Here is a 17,427-nt window from a genome sequence, read left to right as displayed (position 1 = left end):
TGTGGTGGAGTTTCTGTAATGAGCAGTTTCATTTCACATGACACTAAAATCTAAATAATAGAATTAGTTTTCCACATAGCTTAGGCAATCTTTTCATTATTACAGGCAGAAAGAATGAAAAAAAAATTAAATAATCTAAGTTATAGTTGTAGCAACAGTTAACTGCTTGTACAGCATAACTAAGCCAGTGTTATAGTGTTTACAAAGATAGAAATCTCACTCTGAACTACCTGAACACTCAGACAAGCAGGATTGTTTATGCAATACAAAGATCTGATTAGATAAGAGTTATCTAAAGACAAGGAAATAGTTGTAGTTACATAAAGCTGCTGCCTGAAACAAGCCATTACATCTGTCACACTGTCACCTCAGCATCCAATACTGTGGGGAAAGAATCCAGTTTTACCTTGCTCTGCATATTTCCAACATCAGGCCATAGGTATTAAACAGCTTTGCTTCAGTAACTTGTCACCTGTGCCACTCCTGCAGGTGAATGAATTCCATTCATGAATTCCACACCGTTTTAACCAGAAGGGGGTGGTTTGGGTGGTTTGTGGGAATCCTCACAGCCCTGGGCAGGGTCTGTGTGCCAGCATGCCGACCTCCAGCTGCTCCCCGAGGGCTACCCAGCCAGCCAAACCTTCTTTCCACCGGCTCCACAGCACTTCTTTAGAAACTAACACAGCTGATATTTTTCTGGGGTTGGAATGACCATCCCTGATAATGAAAATACCCACAGAACCTGCCTTGGCCAATCTTTCATTAAATAATAATAATAATAATAATAATAATAATAATAATAATAATAATAATAATAATAATAATAATAATAATAATAATAATAATAATAATAATAATAATAATAATAATAATGTTATTATTAATTTTTTTAAAACGGTGATTTGCAGATGCTGCTGCATGCAGCCCATCTGGGCAGGCTTTCTGCCATGGGAGTGTCAGAGAGCCCCGGGCTGGGGCGGGCAGGACGATGATGCTCGTTTGCCCCCCAAAGCCAGGAGGCTGCTGGAGCAGCAGAGGGGATGCGGAGTGCGAGGATGGTACCACACTGCCACCCTCTGCAGGAACCAAGTACCGCCCTTCTTCCAAAGGAGAAGGATCAAAGGAATTTTAATTTGCTTTCAGTGAGTAATAACCAGCCAGTAGGAAAACGGGCAGAACAGAGTAAACTAGAGTTACAGCTTGGGCCAACCCCCCCCCCCCAAATACCATGCTGGAGTTGTACTCCAAACCTAAAATATATTAATATACTCTTAGTGGTGTTTTTCTTAAAGCTTGCTATTTTATGTGATGGCAGTAGATGAACTATTTTAAATAATTTTTATTTACAGAAAGTAGAGACAGTGTTCTATATTCAACTCCTCAAAATTTCAATTTTCTAGGCTCACAGCTACCCAATTTTTTAAAGTTGATATATATTTTAATAACTAAACTATTGAACATATATTGCAGAACTGTTTCCCTAAAATTCAAAAAGTTACCCTTCTCTTAAATTCTAGCTGTACAAAAAGTGATAACCTTCTCTTTGTTTGCATTTATACTAAAATTCCTGGAAAGTTTTTTTACTTCAGAGATAAACCTAATGCTTCTTCAAAAACGTCAGCACTTTTGCTATTAAAGTTGCCAGACTTAATTCTAGACATTGTGCAATCATATTGCCATTACAGAGCTGACAAAACCTTAAATACTATTTCACTGTTGAAATTGAAATTACTATTTCTGCAGCTTTGAATTTGTTTTCAATCTTCTTGCTTAAGGAAATAAAGTTATCTATTTGTTATCTATTTGCTGATATCTATTAGCTCCCACCTAATTTTTCTTGAGGCATTGGAACTGGCCAAGGACCATTCTTTAATTTGCTTCAGGTTTGATAATTATTCTCAAATAAATTGAATTAACCAAGTTTTTATGCAAACAAACATAGAAAGAGAGCATATGTTTTAGTACAGATGAGATGAGCTTCCTTTGCTGCAGAAAAAAGGCAGAATCCCAAACCTTCTCTGGTCCTTAAATAGTTGATAGTTAATGATACTTCAGTCATAGGAAAAAGCATCAGCCCAGACTTCTTTTTAAACACCAGAGATTACAGCCATGGGCTAAATAAAGGAACTGTGTTCTCACAATCCTGTTCCTCATAAGAAAAATATTAGACACAATTCTGATGTTCCAGCTGTTTACTGCCAGCCCAGAGGCAAGGGCAGAAGATTTTGCCCAACTACATTGGATTTCCAGACTTTTCTTTCAATGCAGGGTCAGAGCATTCCTCTAGCCTGATAATTAAATTATAAAATGCATATGCACAACTTCACTACTCTGTTTGATCATAAAGTAACACAAATCAGGCCAGGAGATGAATAATTGCATAACTTCAAGTATTAAAGGATGATTTCTAACCTAAATATCAAGACTTCAGTCTAACACATTGAAAGAACAGAAGAATGCAGGGCAGCATCAGGACTATAAGAGCAACAGCAAAAACAAAATAAGGAAAACTAGCATTTGGACTACTCTAAACATACACACACACACTTTAAAAACCAGGAGCTTTATGAGGTTCTGAGCCTCAGAACTTCACATCCCAAGGACCATTTGAACAAAACTCTTTGCTGAGTTCATTAAAAGAGACACTGAAGATAATCCATTCCCATTTCATCAATTTCTGTGTGATTTTGAATCAATGTGGCATTTTAGATCACTGTTGATGTTGAATTGCATTAACTTCTGCTAGGAGATTTCCATGTCATATGTATCTATAACTTCTTTAACTGCCTTTGGCATTCTCTATCACAGATTTGTTTTTTTCTTCGAGTTTAGTAGATTAGAAAGATGATTACATTATATCTTTTGAATTCAAACAACTCCACATGCACTCCTGAAGAAAATGAAAAATGATTTGAGCATTACCACACACTTCTCACCTGGTCTTTTTGCAATTTAAAACTTTTTAGCCCCCAGGATAATGTAGATAACAGTTTTTCTGTAAATTAAGGTCTGGTCTTGCACAGATTAGAATTTTACTTCTGACTTCAACAGGAACATGAAAAAATCTTTTTCATGACCCACATTACAGATATGTTAATATGTGATAACTTTCTTGGCTTCTTTTGAAGTATTGAGGACATGGCTATTTAGGCTTAGGCCTGGAAACCTAGTTCAATATTCTGTATTTATTTCATTCTCTTGCCAATTAGCTCTGTAACCTGCAATTCCAAAGTCAAAATCACAGGCATTGAGACTCATGACCTGCATCTATTACACAAGAGTCAGCTGAGGAGGGCCAGAACATTGGGATACTAATTTCTTTATTGGAATCTGAGATTTTTGCCACTGCTGCTTTTCCCCAGGCCTGCCTGGACTACGTCCCTGCTTACTGCAAACTACAGGAGGCTTTTAATGCTGAGTACATTTCTTGTGTACTCCAAAGAACTGCTGAGGCAGCCACTAAAAATGCACACCACTAATTTCACCCAGATACTTCCAATTTCCCCCTTGTATTACTTCCAGAAAAATCCACTTATCTTGCAGTGAGTGCAAAAAATCTTCTTTTTTTTCCTGTTAATTTTTCCTCCAAATATGACAGCCTTACAAAGAGGCATTTCCAATCAAAAATTAACCTTGTCATCACATACTTAGAATGACTTGTAGAAATTTTAACTTCACCAGCTTATGGTGTAAATACCATTGCATTAATATTTCTAAATAATGATGTTCATACACAGTATATTTATAAGGCAGAAGTGATATTACATTTTAATTGGTTAAATTTAAGACATCATAATTTAAGTGGAATGTAAGAGACTGTTATCCCTTGCTATTATTCTCCTTGTATAATTTTACAGTAAGTGAAAGTCTGACAAGTGCCTATTAAAATACTTCCTCTATGCTTGCACCTAAATTTAAAATGTAAAATAAATACCAGCCAATTTTAATTTTTTTAAAATTTATTTTAATTTAAAGCTGGTAAGCTTTAACAAATATCATTGCTACTACTGAAGCTCACATTTAGTACAAGTAGGAGTCACATTGTGGGATAGTGCACAGCCAACTACAGAAACAGATTATTTCTTAATTTCCTCAGTAAGTTTTGAAAACAGTTAAGAGTACCTTAATAGCAGAAACCATCCTGTGTAAAGAATGCAGTGTTTAAAATTCAAGGGAGAAGCAAAATCAATTATTTCCTTTTACAAACAAAGTAGATTTATTTGCTTTACAACATCCCTAAACTTTGGCTCTCTAATGTCATGTAATATATTGATATAGAGAATAGCAGAACAAACTAAGCCATAAACAGATGTAGCCATGTGGTACACATTCCCAGCACAACTTGATTCCATTTGGGCTGGAAAAATCATCTTTTCTATCAAAGCAGAGTTTTAGTATTCTATCATCAATTATTTTAGTCTTGCTCAGATTGCACAGCAGGTACGGCTTAGGAAACAAAACTGTGATATACAGAGGAATTAATATATCACAGAGTTGATGATGAAAAGCTAATCATTACATGCATGAACTCTGGTGGCATCTTCAGGCAAACTAACCATGGACAGGAGAAAGTGGCATTTTTCCAAGAACCACTTCTTTGATGAGGAAATATGGGAAAGGTGCAGTCATCACGCCAGCTTCTCTTTGAGGAAAACAACTCAGTCTTCTCCCAACATTTCAGGTTTATCTCTAGAACTACACAACAGCAACTCAAATTTGTTTGGCTGGGCAGTTGGAGGGAGCTTGGTGCCTCACAGCTTTTTTGGGTCCTGCTTAAAACTGGGGTTTGCCCACTACACCCAATGTATTTTTCTTACTCTATGTGATACCCACATGTGATACTCTCACTCATCATTAATGTCTGTACAGCTCTCTGTGGCAAGGGCATTGTCCAAACTGCTTCTTGGTGTCTCATAGCTCACTTCTGGAAGGCTTTTTTATTCATAGCTGAACATGGTGAAGAGTAAATGCTCCAGGTGAGTAAAAAACCCAAATCCAAATCCTATCAAACCAAGGGGTTTTTAACACTGGGAGACATCCCAGCCATAGGCTTTCACATTTCCACAGTCCTACTGAAAATAAAGTGGAAAATTGTATATGGTGCAGGACTAGCACAAGCCTGCCTGCTCTTGACAGTTAATCCACCTGGCCTTTCAGACCTTGACAGCATCATGCAAAGAAAATCAATTACCCGAGGTAATCAAATCCACTGTCTTCCCCCCAGCTCTCTCATCCATTTAATCTAATTCTCGAGTATTGACACTATTGCAGGCATAATGGGAGCAAAAGTGCTTCATTAAAGGCAGCACCTGGACATGTTCAGTAGTGTAGCAAGAGCTAACAAAGCTCTGACAAATGCAGCCGGGCTGTTAAAAATAAACTGACAAGTGGTACAACCAAAAATATGTGCTTCTCCAAACAACCTCTAAAGGAATGGTGGTTTCAGGTGAAGGTGCCTTGCTCCCAGGGAGGTTCTATCCTGGAGTGCTTTGCCACCCCATGGCAAGAGTGGAGGTGAGCAGTGCCTCGAGCACGGCCGGAGCTGGGGATGTTCAGGTGAAAGGTGCAGCCTGGCTGCTGCAGCAGCATCCTCCAGGTGACACAGCCACAGTGCTCAGACTGACAGAGGCTAGGACACCCCAGGTTCAACAAGAATATGCTTTGATCTTGGCATGAGTAATCCTACCAGATGCCAGATGAACATTAAAATAACTCACTAAGCTTCAGTTACTTCAGTGGAAAAAGCAGCAAGCAGTGAAATAAGAAAGGAAGTTCACTTGACAAGTAAAGGCTTATCAAGAGGTGAAAAAATTTTAGTCCAGGATGGGTCTAAAACAAAAGAAAACCATGAAATACTTAATAATAATTGATTTTTTTTATGTGTGACCTTTGATACAGGTAATGCTGTGTGACCGGGTAACAGGATGCAAAAAGAAAAGGCAACCTTAAATTTGAGCCATTTTATATGCTCATTATTTTCCACTCAAATAATCTGTAAGAGCTGCAGAGTATGTAGCCCCCAGGTTACTGAGAATTATTACAATAAATTAAAATTATTACAATAATTTAACTATTCATTCAGTATAAGAAAGTAGACTTTCATGAACAAACATTTCTATTAGAAAATAGACCTTGTATTAGAATGCTAATTGATTCATCCTCTGCTTCACAAAATTTGTAGTAATCAGATAACTTTATTTCCTGATGAATTCTAAAGGTGGAACACATTTTATTGTTAGTTTCAGTCTTTCAATTACATCCTCTGGGACACAGATTAATGGAATAGAATTGTTACAGTAATTTCAAATCAATACTCTACTACTAGCGGATTTTAAAAGCCCTAAACATTAGCCTCACCTGTTACCTCATTAAAATGGGAAAAATTAAATCAATACAATAGACCAGTGAGTGTTTTCTCCCTCTTTCTTTGCCTTTTGCTTAGATACATATTGTACTACTCGGTCTAATTTTCAGGTCCTCACTCAATTCTGCATTTATTCCATACTCATTTGATTAGCATTCCAAGCATTTCCAATTACTTTAATATGTGCAAAATAATATCTAATAAGTGTGAATGTAATCAAGTTAAAAATGGGGACATTTTGATTAATGCTGCACCCCATTTCATGTATCAATGTATTACTTAAGTGGTAATGCTAATGTTGGTTTATTTGTAAGGGTTATGTGTTATTGGACAAGCAATTCAAGCATCAAAAAAAAAAAAAATCTGACACCCAGACTGCTGATCAGAATTTAACATACCTCCAGGAATCCCTGGAATACCAAAAGCTCAATGTGTTTGCTTTTACTCTTGGCATTACAGCTGCTGAAAGCTATTACAGATTACAGTGTTGTTTAATCAGTGCTGCAAATGTTACAACCACCCTCTGAGGTTACAAAATGTAAGGAAAATCCACTAAAAAAACCCAACTTACCCAACATGGGCTCCAATACAGATGCAGAGGACTAAGTGCACAGAGGAGTGAAATAATTTCTCACTCTGGGCATCTAGATTTTTGTTTTCAAGGAATATTCTCTGCAAGCTGTTCTCTAAAACAATTTCATTACTCTCTACCAGCCTGAGGATGGAGTCAGCTGATTTTCCCTGCTGATGAATGACTCTATTGAAAGACTCAAGCTTTGGGTTAATAACTGAGCTGTTCCCTTCTGGGAGTAGCTTAAGGGCAGGACATGGTTTGGTGCCTCAGAGGTCCCACTGCTGCAGGGGGCACAGGGGGGACAAGGGCTGACTCCTGAGGTGACAGGACAGGTTTGTGCATGGGGACAGAGCATACCAGCCAGCTGCTCCTGAATTAGCTGGATTAGCACACCCCTTGCTGAGGCTGCACAGCCCCAGGAGAAAATTAATAAACAGAGAACCATAGGCACTCTGAAGGACCAGTATAAGCTTTACAATAAACCAGCATAAGTTTTAGTTTTATGTTATCAGGTTTTGCTGACGGCCTTAACATTACAGGCCACAGCAATTAATTTTGAGTGTTTGTCATTTACTTGCTTGTCTCCAGCAGTCACAGCCCAGGTGTTGCTTCAGGTGATCTGAAATCCCAGTGACCACTGCTGCTCAAGGGCTCTGGTAAGAAGAGGAGAATATGCCCTGCCCAGACTTTCAAATGCATCACAGCTGCCTTAGAGCCTTGAAATGCAGACAGGTGCTGAAAAAGAAGGTCTTAAAGTGGGAATTTAATGTTCTCCAGCTGGGCACTGTGAACTGAAACAGGCAACATCACATTGATGCTTTGTGTTTTCAAACAGAATATTTTCATTCTGATTAAATTATGACCTGCAATTAGTGGAAACTTTAAAAAGGTTTTAAGATGTAAATAGGAAGAGATCCCTAGAAATTTGAGGATTTCTGATATTGTGCATTAGCTAAACTTATGCTTGGAGTTCTATTGGGAGTAACAATCAGCACTGTTTCTGTGCCAGTTGCTTACAGAATTTACTTTAAAGCTGTTTTCTCACTTCTAATGCTACAGTAGGCCACATGAGACCAAACTTGCTTATTCTCCCACTTACAGCTGCTCTGTAATAGAAGCAGCCAGGGATTTTATTTCCCACTGGGTTTCCAGCTTCTTTCAGCTTGACCGATGAATGGAGATAAACACTGCACACTTTATGCAGCTAGACAGACTGTTCAAATGAGATGTGGGGGAATTGTCCCAGAGCAGGCACACTCAGCACATATTCTTGACTTTTAATTGGATCAACACTCAACATGTGCAGGAAAGAATGGTTTTTACATTTCTTTAATTTCTCCCTCCTACAGATGCAGTAACAAATAAGAGTTTTAGCAATAACAATAGAAAGGCAAACAACAGTAGAGGAATCTGCTCAATTTTTTGCCATGGAGAGATGTGTTTTCCTCTCCTAGTCTGAGCCTCACATCTTCCCATGTTCTGTTACCTGGGGGGAGCTTCCAGTGTAGTCACAGCAGAGAAGTGACATCAAATAGCCTCTTAGGGCAACGTGTCTGTAACTAGCTTTAAGATAAAGTCAAGAAAAAGGACCAAGGGTAAAGGTTTTAAACTGAAAGGAGGTAGATTCAGACTAGATAAAGATGACACTTTTATGGCATTGGTGAAACATTGGCACAGGTTACCCAGAGAAGCTTTGGATGCCCCATCCCTGGAAGTGTCCAAGGCCAGGCTGGATGGAGCTCTGAGCAACCTAATACAGCAGATGATGTCCCTGCCCAGGGCAGGGGGTTGGAATTGATGACCTTTTAAGGTCTTTTCCAACCAAAATAGTTCTATAATTCTGTGAAAAAGCAAACAACATGTGCTTACTTCTGATATGAGCTGAGACTAGCATGTTCTAGGAAGAAAAAACAGGGCCGGTACTGCTAGAAGATACAGGATTGAAACCTCTCAGCCTTTCCCTTCCTCAAAAGTCATTAACTCTTTAATCCCAAAAAACAGCACCAGGATTGAAACTGAAATAGTCAAAATCATCTTCATTCCCCTGTTTCACACCTTGCTCCAGTACCACCATATTTTACTACTGGTGACAGCATCAGGTAGGGTTTGGTGTGTTCCTGTTATCCCTCTCATCCACAATATTGTCGTCACAGGAAATGATTTCTGACAGCAGATGTTAGATTCTGTCTGAAGTGGTTTTTCCTAATGCAACTTTTGTTGGTAATCACATTTCCTAAGTGGTTTCCCTTATCCTAAATTTTGTAGAATGGTGTTTCCCCAGAGAAAGTACTACCTTAGTCTTTCCAAAAACTGCCAACTGGTCCTGAAGCAAGAGAGCAGACAGGAAAACAACATCTGCAAAACGACCACCTTTCCCTTTTGGAAAGACTTGAACAACGCTGCTCAAAGGCGCCCAGAACATTTCCACACCAAACAGAGAACAAGGGTGCAAGTTTCTACCTGGGGTTGCTGGGATGTGAAAATTGCAAGAAGAAAAACCGAGACAATCAGCGGGAAGCGTCATGCAAGCTCTGTTAGACAGGTACGGCAGAAATAGAAGCCATGGGAAGCGCTGCCCCGACTTTTGTCTGTCCGGGATCCCCCGCCCCTTCTCTGTCTAGCATCCTTTCCCCCGGACACGCTTGAACCTGAACAGGGGTGCGAGCGAGATGAAGCAAAGGAGGAGTGGCAGGGAAGGGGCAGCGCTTAGAGGCTCCTGTGGGGGCTGGAGCGAGCGGCAGCAGCAGCAGGGCAGCGTCCATCGGGAGGGCCGCCCCCGCCGGGCCGTGGGCGGGCTCGAACCCGCGGCGGGCGCAGATCCGGGCCGGCTGCCAGGCTCCACCAGCGGCTCCTCCGCCCGCCCGCCGCGCTCCAGGTAAGGCGCGCCCGCCCCGGCACCGCGGCTCCCTCCCAACCTCCCCCTCATCCCTCCGCTCCGTTAGCTTTTATAGTGCTTTAAAAAAATATATATATATTAGTGCTTCCTCTCTGAGGTATCGTTATGCTGCTGGATTAGAATTAGAATAATCAATTAGAATAACTCAAATTTCAATTAATAAGTCAAATCGAAGATGTGAGTGTCTCCCCTAAATAGCTGCAAAACCTTGCTCTTAAAAACAGTGAGTGAGAGTGGAGAAACTTCTCCAAGAAAGAGAATGTAAGAGCCAGCTCCCGTTTTCCACCCCTATTCCTCATCAAATCTGCATCCCACCTCAAATTAATACATAGATGAACAATGCACTAATAGTTAAAAAGGTGTACAAAATTTAAAGTAGATCACATTGATTAAACCTGTTGTTAAGCACTGACTAATGAAGAAAGGAAATATTTGAATTTAAAGAAGCATTTCATTTCTCTAGGAGGCTTTTTTTCCTAAATATTAAAAAAAATTCCTGTACACACAATTTCAATGGCTATTCAAACTTTATAAACAGGATTCTTAAAGGTTGTGCTCTATCCTGAACACTCCAGGTAATTCTAATAACCTGTCACAGGATAAAGCTAAAGCAGTTTGTGCTGAAGGCAAAGGAAGATCCTGCAACAGGCACACCCTTACAGATTTAACTAATCTTCCCACGTGGTAGCTGGGGAAAAAAATAGGAAATATATATTTTATTGGAAAAATGCCTCTTGCTTTCAAAACCCCTCATGCGATTTCCTCTTAGACCAAACTCCTGATTAGTTTGAGCTCAGCTGCACCTCTCAGTTGGAATAACTTCTCTGACCTCAACCTTAGCAGGTACAAAAGCTTACAGCTGAGCCCGGGACACTTAACTTGGACAACATTCACATTTTTTCATGGCTGTACAATTAAAAGCATTATATCCTGTGATTATTATTTGCAAAAATATGTAATTCTACTGAGTAATTTTAATTTTATTTGTACCAGTTAATTTTGAATACAAAATCTTAATAGATTTTTAGAAACTGAAACTGCTCTGAAAACTGATTTTCTCCTTCCCAGTCTTTCATCCTGCTGCGCTGCTCATAATGGTTAGTTTGTAAATCACCTGGTTACAGACACTTAACAATTCACTAAGGAATTTGAGTCTAAGACCTTGGACCCAAACTGAGAAGTAGATATTTGGTGACTAAGAAAAAGGAAGTTTTGTCTGGAAGGTTTCAGATATGCATAACAATAATCAAATCAACAAAAGTCTATGATTCAAATTCATAACTTGGATGGAAAATAAGGGGCTCAGCTTGGGTATATTCCCTTCCTTCTTCCACTTTGTTCCCAAACTAACAAGAATTTGGAACTGAAAACAAAATGAATTGCAGACCAAGGGGCTGTTCTCTGTCATAAATTTCAAAGGCACATTGCACAACATTCACTGAGGAGAGAAGATGGATGTGACTGATGGTTATGACCCTAATCTGCTCCTGCAGGGCCCTTGTTTTTCCCTCAGAGGGAAAAAGGGACAGAGTGCGATGTCCCTCATTGTCCCAGGCCAGAGGCTGCATGGAGGGAAACTGCAGGAGCATTTCTTGGGTCCTGGATGGTTTCTACAACGTGAGAATGCTGAGCAAAGCTCACAGTCATCATGGGCTGTATGGGGAGACTTGGCCCCAGGTTAATGGCTGGAAGATTCTAGATCTGCTAACTCTCATAGGAACAGTGATTTAAACTGGCACAACAAAGACAGGATTTCATTCGTCTTTCCATATCAAGTTGTTATTTTCTTAATCTGAACCAACATATCCTGTCCAACTTTTTGGGTTTTCAACTATTTATCTTAATCCTATCTAGGCTGATAGTGCCCAAACAAAACTGTCTTCATTTTGCTATAGGCGATAAAACCACATTATTTATCCTGGTCTGTGTAAACAGTGAAGGTTTCAGTGCTGCAGGAGGGCTGTGTCTACCTTCAGCCCACACTTGTGGGTGCCCTATAAAATCCTGGTGACCTAAAGTGCTCACCAGGCAGCTCTCAGGGCTCAGAGGGTCAATGGGAGACCACCCAAGCCATCAGTGTTTGCACCTTCCTGCGCAGTCAGAACCTTCCCGAAGGTGTCTTTGAGGTTTCATCCATCGGTTGCAGCCTCTGAAGGTTACCTGCCTCTCTGACCCAACTCAAACACATTCATTCTTTAAATTGCACAGAAATCCAGGGCCTCTTGAAGCCGCTTGGGTGGGCTCTGAATTCCGACTCTAAAACTGGTGTGGCAGAAGGTAATCCCCACTTGTCTGTGGGAGGACCTTGGAGTGTTGACAAGCACCTTAAAAAGCCAGTAAAGGTCTCAGATTTGAGATTTGGACTTTGGTACAAGAGGACTCAAACATCTGCAGACTTATGTAGAGGTCCTGCTGCCCAGATAGCAGAACTGAGATGCACAGAGCAAAAAGTTTTATGAAGTCTGTATGCACATAAACCCAACCATTAATAACCCCATAAACCTCTGATTTCTTTGGGTAATTACAAATGGCAGTATTCATCAGCCATGACTCAAACACCACTAATATGCCAGACTTTTGAGTGTCAGCTATCTGAATTCATATTTAGGAACAAGGTCAGATAAGTTACTTAGTTCTCTGCCTTTTAAAACTAGAAAATATCCTGTGGGGCACATTTTCTGTAGATTTCTCAGTAGATATAAGCAGAGCTTGTAATGAGCACTACATTTAAGCAGTCACAATGAACATGTTCATTTCTTACAATCTATTCTGTGAATGTTTATTACTGCATCCATTTCTGTACATTGCTGAAACCTTTCAGTTCAGTGTTAGGCTGGTTGGGAGCACGACATCTGGCACTTGCTGCATGAAGGTAACTCCTAGAATTGTACTGTCATCCTAAGCACCCAGTTTTTATAAATCTGAAATTAATTTTCCAGAAAAACAGTATAATGCTAACAGCATCCTTGCCAGTTATTTTGCAGCTAATCCACAATATGTAGTGTATTTAAAATGCACAGAGTGAAAACAACAACAGATAAACATATAAAATAATCCTATCATGGGTTATGTAACTTACTCTAAGGCTTTGATGTTCCTGAAATTGATAATACAGGGAACTTGGTGAGAAATAAAGACCTCAATCCAGGGCACCAAATGTCTCTCATACACTTAATTATGTAAGTATTAGCAGCATACTGCTAGTCCCTACTCCTTTCGTGGCTAGAAGTGCTGATACTAAAAATTTTAAGGCTGTAACAATAGATTTGTTTGACTTTGATTCTGAACTTCCAGTGTATTTTGAGTATAGTGATTTTACATATAAACTTGTACATTATATGGGATATTGAAGTAAATCACTGAGTTGTTGGTTATGTAGTCTGAAATCCTGCTATGGTCATTTTTTAAAAATAAATATATTTGTCATGCTGATTTGTTTGAGATAATTTTAAAGACTCTCATGTGATGCTTATACCTATATAAACAATTTCTAATTATGAAATTTCAATTACAGCTCATTTTGCTATACCAGAGAAGAAGTTTTAATTTCTGGGGCATCTTAAATTCATTCCACTCATTTTACACTATGAGCTTCTGTTGCTGAAAAATATCTTTGACAAAAACATCTCAGAGTGCAGAACTTGAGAAGAAGCTTTCAGACTGCAGCAACTTCCCAAGCTTTTTCATTGAGAAAATTACACTTCTCTTGCCTGGCACACATAACAACTATTGATCAGAAGATCATAGCATAACTGCACTCCAGTGTTTCACTTTGAACTATTGGCAGATACAGGAGCAATAGAGGCCTAAGAGCCCTTCAATTGCTGACATAACACTGTCATAACAGATGGCCCCTGTGCTGCCCCTCTGCAGAGAAAACACGACAAGACAGCTTCTTTCTATGGGCCAAGTGCATCCAACTCTGATTACTTGCCCAAGGAGACTTGCATGGTTTTGCCCATGGTAGGCAAGATCAGATGTGCCTAGGGTTTAAAAACAAGCTAGCTGGTGTGCCAAAAGCCAGTTGTCAGCCCCATAACAGGGTGCCCCTTATAATAGGATGCAGACATATGCATTTGTCCACTTTCATCAGTCAATTCCCCAGTTAGACCTGGAGTTTTGCTGCCACGGGGTTTTATTCCTTCTTTTTAATTTGCTGCATTAAAAAAAACCCTTCTTGGTACTTTTCACTCAAGCTGCAGTCTCTGCAGTATTAATCCTAACATGAAAAAAAAATTTGAATGTGTGAAAATTTTGCATTTCTTTGTCTTTTGGGGAGCATTAGGAAGTACCATGAAACTGCAGCCATTATAGGTGGACATGGAGATTAACCCAAAGACAGATATCATGGGTATCAGATATCACTTTATTCCACAAAGTGCTTTGTCAGTGACTACTGTCAGTCTGTTGTATGCAGTTGACTTTTCCAAGCTGTGGTGGTTTTGGCTGGAGTAAATTTTCTTCAGAGTGGCTGGAATGGGGCTGTGTTTTGGGTTTGTGCTGCAAACACAAGTGTTGGTATTTCAGGGATGCTTTAGTTACTGCTGAGCAAAGCTTGCACTGGGTCAAGGCCTTTTGTGCTTCTCGTACCAGCCCACCAGTGAGGAGGCTGGTGTTGCAAAAGAAACTGGAGGGGGCACAGCTGGGCCCTCTACTTCCAAATCTTACCTTGTGACTGCCTTCCATGTACCCTCTCCCTTTCTCCCATGGAGTCCTCAGTGTTTCCAGCTTGTTTCCAGCTTCCCATCATTTCCCCTCCAACTGGTTCATTTTGATCTAACAAACAGGATGAAGTCAAGAACAGATAAGCTCACAGGTTAATTTGCAGTTCCAGTAGACAGTGCAAGCAGAGAATCCAGAGCAGGGGAGGCAGCTTTACTTCTCTGGCACTCTGGGTGAATCCCTCCCGAGTTTCTCTCTTCCTTTCAGTCAAGCACTTAAAGGCACTGCCATTCAACAGTTTGGATGTGGAAGTAAAATGCAACTGTAAAGCTAATTCAGTTTATACTCTAAAACCCACCATCTGCTTTTTATTTTAAGATAATTCTACATGCAGTTTTAGATGCCTGCAGTAGCAGCCATGGGAATTCAGGCATATGGCTACTACCATATGACAAAGTGTATTATCTAATAATTTCTAGTCTTTCTCATGCATCCACTTGTGCATAAGGTACTCAAAATAATAGGCATCTTATCCTTTAATTCATTCACACAAAATTCACTTCCAGTGAAATCTTTGGATATTTCTACTACCTATGTCAGCTGTCTGCCTCACCCCATTTCAGCTCAAAGGTTTGTGAAACTTGCATAATTCACTTTTCCTGTCATGCTGAAGATAATAAATAACTGAATTCCCATGAGAAAGTCAAAACATTGGATGACATTTTACAGTCTTAATCTGATCTGAATAAAAGTAGAAAAATGTTGTCTCATCATATAAGAATCTTGGGCAGATTTGTTACCTTCACCTCAATTAAATGTTTAGAACAAGATGTGTCAATATATGCACAATAATCTGGACAGCATGCAGTCTGTCTAGTTAAACCAAATGGCTCAATATTCTATGCAGAAAACAGGTTATGCTTATTTTTCTAGGGTGGGAGGAAAATATTATGGGTTTGGCTGAACTAGAGTTAAACCAGTAGTTCCATCCATGTATGCATGCAGGAAGGAACCTTGCTGTGAATGTGTAGCATTTGATAAAGGAATGTGTGACAGGAAAGGTCCAGATGTGCAAACATGCCAAGAGGGAGGCTTTTCAGCAGAACAAGCCCCCTAAGAAAGGGGTGGCAGGGAAAACGTGTGCGTGCATGCAAGCATGTACACACATGCGGCAGAGATTTATATCCAACTTAAGTATTATCTGTGAAACAGCTTAGGACTCCAGTAGTTACTCAGTTCTGTTCCGTGGCTGGCATGCAGTGTCTCTGCAGTGAGGGCAGGCCAGCTGACATGGCAATTAGATCTCTTGGTTCGTATTTCTTGCACAGAAGTAAGAGATCTTCTCCCTTCTATTACCTCCATGCTCTCTTTTTCTGAGCATACAAAAGCAATCCATGTACCATAGGATGGATTTGACCTTTGATGTGTAAAAGACCACAATTCTCCACCCCACCCTCCCATAAAATTGCTACCTTGGATGTTGGTTAAGAACTGAAGGTAAATCAGTTCCTTTAGAAAGAAATCAGTAAATAAGCTTGTTCCTTTTCATCTTTAGTACTGTAAAAATGAAACCCAAACAAGTACAGAAATATCCATAGGTTTCCTTAATCTCTTTATAAAGGATCTTCAGTCGTATTAGGAACTCATAGTAGCAATTCAAAGGCTAAATATAAAAGCAGCTTTTTGAAGTACTTATGAAGTCAGTAAGAGGCTTTTTATTTTTAGCATATTTTCCTGTGAGATAATGAATGTAGAAAGCATCCAAACCCAAAATGAGATACGCAAAAGAGATCCCACGATCTGCACCAGGAGTGCTACAGAATCAGCATGTAGAGAGCAATGTTCTGACAACACCATCTGCTCATTTGTTCTGTTTTTTCCTATTACCAGCTCTCTTAATGTCTCATGCATGATTTTCTGTGGAAGTCAGGAGGAGTCTATGATTTATTTTGACATTAATATTTACCAGGCTGGTGTATGCCTAAAGTAGCCAAGATGCTGAGAATGTTTACTTGTTTAAAAAGCCATTGAAATGGTTTTCCTTTTTCTTTGGAGACATTAACAAGTTATTTTGTCACTTCACTGTTACATAAAAGTCATATCCCATTCACATGACATTAATTTAGGTAAATACCACTAGTTTTGCTTTTACTAGAGCTGTAGACTGAAAGAAAAATTACTTTGGTTTTTAAAAAGCTTTCTGGCATTTTACGCTGGTCACTAAAGAACAGTGAAACAAAGTTTGAGGCTGTGAAACTTGAAGTTCTTTACTATTAGCAGATTAGTGGGAAATTGAAGTGCAAGATACTCCTGCAAAACTTATTCTGGACACTGAAAATGTTATGCTTGATTGTCCCTTCGTGAAGCCTGAAAAAGATATTTTATTTGCATTTATTAACATTGAACAATTGTTTTGCAGATTCTGGGTAGGTAGCATTACTGACATGTAGGGTTTTTTTTAGAGTTTTGAAGCAACTCCTACAAATAAGGTTTGTGTACTCTGCTGAAATACAGCAAAAGTGTGCACAGTCTGTGTATTTCAGATCTGTTGCATGACTGCATTATACTATGGATTGATACTCTTTTCATGCAGAAAGAGATTACAGAGCTGACAGATTTCTTAAAATAACCATTATGGATGTGAATCATACTGACAAAAGCAAAGAAATCCCATTCAGAAAAGACATCTTGCCTCAGCCAAACATTCTCATGAATGTTATATGATTTATATACAAAGGATTTTTTTAAATTGCTAGGCATAGAAGCCTAAAATTTCATTTTTTCTCATTAACAAAAAGACTACCAAAGTTATGTACCAGTGGTATTGAGCTGTGCATGTACCAGGAGGTTGCTCTTAAATAGCTCTGTGTTCTAAGGTGGGGTCATGTATTGTCCCTTATGAAGGGACACTGGTATGCCAGAGATGCACTC

The 17,427-nt window shown here is 39.4% G+C and overlaps 1 protein-coding gene across 1 annotated transcript in view; it reads left to right on the top strand.

Annotated features, from left to right (window-relative positions):
- Window positions 1-9,732: 9,732 nt before the first annotated feature.
- LOC118688246 (gamma-aminobutyric acid receptor subunit pi-like) overlaps window positions 9,733-17,427 on the top strand; it is a 45,231-nt gene continuing 37,536 nt past the window's right edge. Inside the window, exon 1 of the mRNA XM_036385697.2 lies at window positions 9,733-9,813. The gene's annotated coding sequence lies outside the window, so the exon portion shown is untranslated. The remainder of the gene's footprint in view (window positions 9,814-17,427) is intronic.

This window comes from Molothrus ater, chromosome 8 (assembly GCF_012460135.2).
Source record: "Molothrus ater isolate BHLD 08-10-18 breed brown headed cowbird chromosome 8, BPBGC_Mater_1.1, whole genome shotgun sequence".
NCBI classification, from domain to species: Eukaryota; Metazoa; Chordata; class Aves; order Passeriformes; family Icteridae; genus Molothrus; species Molothrus ater.
This window is presented reverse-complemented; position numbering and strand designations above follow the sequence as displayed.